Below are 9,179 nucleotides of genomic sequence, written 5' to 3' on the forward strand. Positions count from 1 at the left end.
TAGGTTAGAAATACCTGCTTTACCTTGGTGTGAAATTGATTGATTGGGTATCTTGTTGCTGCTGTGTGTTTATTTTGGGACTACGGGACGATATTCCGGGAGCTCCCCTGTATGTTTACTTTGGGACTAGGGATTGGTATTCCGGGAGATCCCCCTGCACTTTTACATTGGAACTACGGGATTGCACCCGGTAGATTCCCCAGTACCGAGTATTTTTATTTGGGACTACGGACTTGTATTCCGCGAGATCCCCCTGCACGTTTATGAGTTGGACTACAGGACTGCACTCGGGAGATCCACCGGATATTATATTTGGGGACTACAGGACGGTATCCTAGGAGATCCCCCGGTTGTTATTTTTGCGTTGAACTGTATTTGTTTATCGTGATCACTTGTTTTCTATTTTTTTACATCCCGTGTTGCCCTTATTGCTGCACTCATTTATATTGCTCTGTTTTACACTGTCGAACTTATATTATATTTAATCTCAGTAGGGCCCTGACCTTTCTCGTCACTACCCGACCGAGGTTAGGCTTGGCACTTACTGAGTACCGCTGTGGTGTACTCATGCCCTTCCTGCGCATGTTTTTCATGTGTAGATCCAGATACCTCTACTCAGAGTTACCATCCTTAGAGGCAAGGCGATCTTTCGGAGACTTCGAGGTATATCTGCTACGTCCGTAGACTGAAAAGTCTCTCTCTATTCTCTCTTGTAGTTACAACCCTTCTGTATTTACTTTGTTTAGACATTCTGGAGTTAGAACACTATGTAGTATTCTTAGCTTGTGATTCATGGGTTTCCGGGTTTTGGGAATATGTATTAGTTTTTTAGAGTTAACGTTGTGTATGCCGAGCGGCACTTTTAAACGTTGTTTTACTACTCTATCTCTATTTTGACTTGTTTCTTCCGCAAATTGGTTTATTTTCTGCATTTTAGGCTTACCTAGTCGTAGAGACTAGGTGCCGTCACGATGGTTCACGGAGGGCGAACCGGGGTCGTGACAAGTTGGTATAAGAGCTCTAGGTTCATTGGAGTCATGAATAACAAGTCGGTTTATTAGAGTCTCGCTGATCAGTACGGATACGTCTGTACTTATCTACGAGAGGCTGTGTAACTGTTAGGAAAATTCCACTTCTTGATTTTCTCATCGTGCGACTTGATTCCTTGAGGCTTATGACCTTGTTTCCTTCCTACTCAATCTTACGCGACGCGAACCGCTTGTTATAAATCGAGAATTGAAGAATTGTAATGGTACTACAGATGTGGTACGGGATGTTTCTCCCGGTATAGTTGGGTGAGCTATTGTCGTCGCCTTGCGGAAGGATTTTTCTATCGTTTCGGCTCGATAGTTGTGCTTCTAAGAGCTTGGAGGCTATGCACAGGTTGCTATGATGCTCGCGATTGGTTATCACACACTATTGACTTGATGGTAGGAGACTTGCCTATGTGTTGGGGCGGTGAATGAGCTGAAAGGAAATCTACTCAGTGCACGATTCAGAGATATGATATTTCACTTCCGGCGGAGGAAAAACAATTGGCCTGTGAATGTCAAGATTTGGGGTGATGGAGTATCGAGACTTGGTAATTTCGAGCGCGATGGAATTATTATCTGCGATGTAGTGTCGTCGTCCTCGATTGTATGTGTTAACTTCTCTGGTGTTATGGTCTTCTGCAATTCGCCCTTGGGGTTGGATATTGTGAAATAATATTGGATAAACGACTGTTCGATATCGCGGGGTGCAGTGGTTCAGGATTGAATCGGTGTTTCTAATGTCGACGGCTCGGGAAAGATGATCTCCGGAAAGGTTTAAAGTTAGTAGCGATTTGTGGGTTCAAGTGCTACGAAGATAGATTTTATAAAAGCAACAACTGAGCAGGAAAGGATGAGGAAGGACATGTGGGGAGTGTCAGGCGGTGGTTAAAATTTCTAGAAGGCCAGGTATATGAAGCAAAGGTCGAGTGGTCGATTAGAGGGGTGAGTTCCGCCAAAGTGGGAGAGTGGCGGAGTTGCATATGGGCTTTGTGTTAGTATGACTACGCACCTTAAGGAGAGTTTGGAACGAGTTGGGAATTTTAGTGATTGATGGTTGGGGTCTACAAATCTAATTTGAAGTATGGGCTATTATGCGGCAGGTGATTTGATATAACGAAAATGAGCTACTTGAAATGAAGAAGGATACAACTAACTTTGAATTGGAAGGATGTTGCCACACATTTAATAGATGTCCACGAGGGGTGAATGGACTTGTGCAGCTAGAGAGTGAGCTCAGACTCAAGATGGGTTATTGATGTCGTAGTGATTGTACCCCGTGCAGCAGCGTTGGAAGATGTGGGCACGTAAATTCCACAGGCGGGTTATCTCCAGTGAGCAGATCGGCGGTCGCATGGTTGGCGAAGCTTCTTCGAAGAATTCTATTGGTTATACCGCAAAGAGACCGGTCGTGCGAATGTGGTTGATGATTCAGAGTATAAAAAGGGGTTTTATAGAAAGATTCCGAGAATTATGGCGGTTGATTGCGCAAGGTTATGTCAATAAGAGATAAAGAATCCTGATGAATTTCAGAGTTTTGTAATAGTGACTTCAAACTAAGTGGTAATTTAAGCAAAGGGATTGTTAAAGGTATGCTATGGTCGGCCTTATTGGCTCATGTTCAGACTTGGGGAAGGATTCAGGATTTATGCCTTGTATAGATGCGGGTTTCAAGGGAAGTGATTCTGCCGGGTGCTTCGTCGAGAGGGTATTCATGTGCTAGAAGATTCATGGAGTTGATTATATTCGGGGCCAAGTGAGAGCGGGTGGCTCTCAACAACGGTCCTAGTGGATTCAAAGGGGCAAAGCGTGGTGCCTAATGATTGCGAGCCTATAGGTACGGTTAAGAATCAAGCTTTGTAGCAGCTTATGACAAGAAGCACAGAATGTTCTATGATGTTTTGACTTGCAGTGTAGCATTTGGGAGGTATGAAATGGTTCGCGGGATTTGAGACAACATTGTCTCGTAATTCAAGGTCACTCGGGATGAGTGCGGATGGAGTGTGTTATGTGTTGAATGGAGTTATTATTTCTAAGGCAATCAAGAATTAATTTGGAAGAAGATAGATTGGTTAGCCATAGTTGAATTGGCATATTGGTGGTAGTGATCAGTTCCTTCAACGTGATCAAGTTATGCAAGTGATTTGTGACGGCACGTGTGAGGCTTGTCGACCACCGTAATTGATGTTATTCAGAAGTATTCCACTGTTATGGCCTATCATGTGTAGGCGGATCCCGGAAGGGCTATGGTGGCTTAGACCACTACTTAGAGATTTGCATATTCTATGGCTATGAGAATTCACCTGTGTGTTGTTATGGTTCTCCTGAAGTCAGTTAAGTGAAAAGTTTTAGATGATGAAGTGTTAATCTATTAGTGGTTACGGAGTTATGATGAAAATCGCGTTCTATCGTATATTTGACATGTTGGGTGCAGTGAGTGGTATGGAATTTGAAGTGAGGATCAAGGTTGCAGTTCGGTGTTGACAAGGATGTCACGAGCTCGGATGAGCAGTAAAGGAGTTTCGATGTTTAAAGTAAGTGGGTATCGTCTTCAGCGTCACCTCAGATCAGTGTTTGTGAAAAAGGCCTTGCATCCTGGTTATGGATTCTTGAACGCTTTCTCAGCGTTAGGGCGGCTGGTGGTATGGATGCACATACTTGTTGTCTGTTACGGAAGGTTGTGGGAGCGTGCCCCACAAGAAGATTGTATAAGTGTGGCATGTAGTCGCTTGATTGATTAAAGATTTAAACCAAGTATGAAGACGGTGGTGATATCATTAATTTGAGAATTTATGCTTGGAGGGCACTCGACTATTGGGTTGTGGACCGTGGAGGATTGCCCTGGTTATGATGGTAGTTCTCGTGTGTTATGAGAAAAAGGGAGTTATTATGGACCTTCGAAAGGTTATTAGCCTAGTTCAGTGTGATCAGAATCAGCTTGAGGTCTGTGGATAGATTCAAATGTGAATATGGGCTCTATATCAGGCCAGATGTGTTCATTTCAGCAATGCGCTCCTTTGGGCAAGTAGTTGGGCACTATTTCGTCGTCAGCTATTTCATGTAATGATATATTGCGCCGTATGAGTTGTGAGACGGCTTGGTGAATTTCTTATGTGTTGAGGTTCCGCGTAGAGATGATGTTATATGAGCAGGATGGCTCTCGAGATTCAGATTGTATACCGCACCTCAGTTATGCTTGAGTTTTGTAGCCTATGGCACTATATGTCTCCCTAGGGATGGTATTATGCACTTAGCGTGCTTGTGACCGATATTCGGTATTTTGTTGTAATGAGCAATTTAGCTCGATGTATATCTCCTTATGTGAATTCTATGTGTGGATCGGGTGGCATGCCGCCATGGGTATGTTGCTTGGATCGGGTTGTACGCCAGAACAGTGTGATGTTGAGTACAATTTTCTATATGATATTTTTGTATGCCTTGCTTCCTATTTTCTAAGGAAAGTCGATATTAGTGCGTGAGTTGAGTAGTTCCTTCTAGAGTTCGTTTTCCTTTTGTCACGTTTGAGTTCATAGCCTATTGGCACATTGTGGCATCATATGAGACTTTTGATCATGTCCGAGGTGGCTTATTGCCTGAGCGGTTCGTACTGGGTGAGACGAGATCATTGGATTTAGTATCAGTGCAATCTGATTATATGAAGTATATTAAGGAGCTAAGACCATTATTTGGTTCAGAATGAGGTGATGGTTCTTGTCAGGAGTATAGACCCAATGATTTGTTGATTCGGCAGTTGGGTATGAATTTCTACACACCTCTTTCGTCTTAGCGGTATTGTAAGAGTTAGAGCAAGACCTATGTAGGTCATGAGGTGCAATGGGACCATCAGATTCGTGGAATTTCGACTAATTTGATCAGAGAATGTTATTGTGGTCCTTTGAGTAAAGTGGTGCAAGGTGTGAATTCAGCTAAGGTATGCAGTCATGTTTTGGTGCTGCGGGTAGTTATTGATACGGTGAGCGTATGTTGGAACAGGCCTGGCAGAGAATTCTGGATGTAGGAATTGGGCTCTAAGGCTTATTTGCTTAAGTGAAAAAGGATATCTTCAGATCAATCGAGCTAGGGTACCCAGTTGAGTTGTGGTAGCACGGGTAGTTGCTCGAGGTGTTAAACAATGATTTCGGACAACCCCAACACAGTTCTTAGCACGTTCAAGGACGAATGTATGTTTAACTGGGAGAGAATGTAACGACCCGACCGGTCGTTTTGAGCTCTAGCGCGTCGCTCAGCAGTTTGGGGCCATGAGCAGCTTTACTTCAGGTATTATGACTTGTACGCATGGTCGGAATTGAATTCCGGGGAATTCGGAGTTGATTTGGAAAGGGCATTCTCATTTCGGAAGCTTTAAGTTGAAATAATTGACTAAGATTGGATTTCAGAGTAAACAACCTCGGAATCGAGATCTGAAGGTTCCAGTAGGTTTGTATGATGATTTTGGAACTGGGCGTATGCCCGGATCGGGTTTTGGATGACCCGGGAGCATTTTGGCGCCTATTGTGGAAGTTAGCATTTTGGAAGAAGTTTCATAAGTTTGGGTTGAAGTTATTTTCAGTGTTATCGATGTCCGTTTGGGATTCCGAGTCTTGGAGTAGCTCCGAATGGTGATTCTGGAGTTGGGAGTGCGATCGGAAGTTGAATTCGGAGGTCCGTAGGTCATTTAGAAGTCATTTGGCTAAAGATAGAAATTTTAAGGTTATTGAGAAGTTTGACCGAGAGATTGACTTTTTGATATCGGGGTTGGATTCCAATTCCGAAAGTTGGAGCAGGTCCGTAATGTCGAATATGACTTGTGTGCAAAATTTGAGGTCAAATTGACGTGATTTGATGGGTTTCGGCATCGAATGTAGAAGTTTGAAATTTCAAAGTTCATAAAGTTTGGATTGGAGTACGATTCATGATTTCGACGTTGTTTGATGTGATTTGAGGCCTCAAGCTAGTTCGTATCATGTTTTGGGACATGTTGGTATAATTGGTTAAGATCCCGAGGGCCTCGGGTGGATTTTGGGAGGTTAACGGAATGAATTTCGGACCAAAGAGTTGCTGAAATTTTCTGCAGAAAGCTGTTTTGACAGCAACTAGTGCAATTGCAGAGCTAAATTTGGAAGCTTATATCTCGAAATCTATAAGGAATCTGAAAATTTGTAAAAAAAGTTGTTGTTGTTACCCTTGAATTCTAGTTTTTAGAAAGTTAAACCATTCACATTTGGGCGTTTTATCAGAAAGTTATGGTCGATTGAAGATGGTTAGTGAAGCAGTTTCGACAGAATTTTCTGATGCATGGAGCCGACTTTAGAAGCTCATATCTCGGAATATATAAAGAGTTATATGGTGTGCAACCTACCAAATGAAAGATCTTCGAGTCTAGTTTCTAAATCTTCAATCCTTTTGTCATTTGGATATTTCCACAAGGAGTTATGGGCGTTTTAACAGAAAGTGTACAACAGGGGAAAATTGTAATAGGATGTACAACCTGCACAGCGCAAGATACAACTCGATGAAGCCTGGGCAGATTGTTTTAAACACGAGTTTTGGCCCATTTCTTTCATTTCTTTCATTTGGCTTGGACGATTTTGGAGAGCTCAAGGAGGTATTTTAACCAAGCAACACCAGGTAAGTGATTTCTTCCTATTTTTGATTTAAATATGTGATCTTACATGGATTTAGACATGGAAAATTAATATAAATATGGGATTTTTGGGGAAGACCTAGAATTTGGAATTTTTGACTTTTACCTTGAATTTGAGCATGAAAATTAGAGCAAATTGTATATTTGAGTTAGTAAAGCTATGGGTAGAATTTATCTTCGAGAAATTTCGGAATCCGAGACGTGGGCCCGAGGGGCGTTTTGGTCATTTTACCTAATTTCACGTAATAGCTTAGAATTTATTTGTAGAATCAGTTACTTGAAATATTTTTTACATTATGCAATTGAATTGAATAGATTTGGTCCATTTGGAGTAGAATACTCATGGCAAGAACGTGGTTTCGGGTTGATTATTGAGCTGGTTCAAGGTAAGTGGCTTGCCTAACCTTGTGTGGGGGACCTTCCCCTTTGGATTGGTATATTTGTTAATTGAAATGCCTTGTACATAAGGTGACAAGTGCGTACTTCTGCTAATTGTTGAAAAATCCGGTTTCCATTTAGAACTTAGAATATGTTGTTTTCCTTTCCTATTTACATTACTTGCAAGTTAAGCCTGTTATTAGCTTAGGAAATCATGTCTAATTGATTGAACTGCTTATTTGCTCTACTGTCCTAATTGAATTATGTGCAGCATGCTAGGTTAGAAATACCTGCTTTACCTTGGTGTGAAATTGATTGATTGAGTATCTTGTTGCTGTTGTGTATTTATTTTGGGACTACGGGATGGTATCCCGAGAGCTCCCCTGTATTTTACTTTAGGACTACGGATTGGTATTCCGGGAGATCCCCCTGCACTTTTACATTGGAACTACGGGATTGCACCCGGTAGATTCCCCGGTACTGAGTATTTTTATTTGGGACTACGGACTTGTATTCCGGGAGATCCCCCTGCACGTTTATGAGTTGGACTACGGGACTGCACCCGGGAGATCCACCGGATATTATATTTGGGGACTACAGGACGGTATCCTGGGAGATCCCCTGGTTGTTATTTTTGCGTTGAACTGTATTTGTTTACCGTGATCACTTATTTTCTGTTTTACATCTTGTGTTGCCCTTATTGCTACACTCATTTATATTGCTCTGTTTTACACTATCGAACTTATATTATATTTAATCTCAGTAGGGCTCTGACCTTCTTCGTCACTGCCCGACCGAGGTTAGGCTTGGCACATACTGAGCACCGCTGTGGTGTACTCATGCCCTTCCTGCGCATGTTTTTCATGTGCAAATCCAGGTACCTCTACTCAGACTTACGATCCTTGAGGCGAGGCGATCTTTCGGAGACTTCGAGGTATATCTGCCGCGTCCGCAGACCGAAGAGTCTCTCTCTATTCTCTCTTGTAGTTACAGCCCTTCTGTATTTACTTTGTTTAGACATTCTGGAGTTAGAACACTATGTAGTATTCTTAGCTTGTGATTCATGAGTTTCCGGGTTTTGGGAATATGTATTAGTTTTTGAGAGTTAACGTTGTGTATGCCGAGCGGCACTTTTAAACATTGTTTTACTACTCTATCTCTGTTTTAACTTGTCCGCAAATTGGTTTATTTTCCGCATTTTAGGCTTACCTAGTCGTAGAGACTAGGTGTCATCGCGATGGTTCACGGAGGGCGAACCGAGGTCGTGACAGTTTTTCTTTTTATGTGTCTTTTACCTTCTGGTTTTGTACAGTAATGTTGAGTCTTTTGTTATTGTACTTCCTTTTTTTTCGTATTTGAAAGATGTGTTATAAATTAAAAATCCAAAAAAAAAATTTGCGTTTTTATATTTCCGTTAGAAGTTTTCTGTAGAATAAATTCTAGGAATAAAAAAATCATTTGAGGTGGTTTTCCTTTATAGAATTAATATCTAGAATTCAAAATATAAATTGCTTTTATGTTTCTTTTAGTATATTAGGACTAAAATTTCAAAAAAAAAAAAAAAGAAATTTCTTTTAATACCTCTTTAGAAGTTTTCTTTAAGATATTTATTTCAAAAATTCAAAAAAAAAAAGATTTTCGTTTTGAGGTTCTTCTTTGGGAAATATATAAAAAGCAAAAAAAAAATATTCTTTTTATTTTCACTAAAACCTTAGGATATTGTACATAGGAAAAAAAAACGTACTTTATCTTTTGTTTATCTTTAATGTTTCTTCCTTAGGTAATCAAAACTAAAATTCAAAAACCTTTTTTTTATCTTATTCATTTCTCGTTTCGAAATCTTTCTTTAGGGATATCAAATGAAAATTCAAATTATTTTTCTTTGGTTTATTCTTTAGATTTCCGTCCTAAAAAAAGAATCAAGAATCAAAAATATTTTTCTCTCTTGTAGGGTTTTTCCTTAATAATTTCCTATAGAGTATTTGTTTCAAAAAGAAAAAAAAATGAAGAAAAATATATGCCCGTTAAGCTTGAGTTTAGAATAGGTTATAGAACATTAAGTCTTGGAAATTCTAAAAAAAAGAAAAAATTTGCTTCTTTTATTTCCCTTTTCTCGTCAGAGTAGT

This window comes from Nicotiana attenuata, chromosome 12 (genome assembly GCF_001879085.1).
Source record: "Nicotiana attenuata strain UT chromosome 12, NIATTr2, whole genome shotgun sequence".
NCBI lineage: Eukaryota > Viridiplantae > Streptophyta > Magnoliopsida > Solanales > Solanaceae > Nicotiana > Nicotiana attenuata.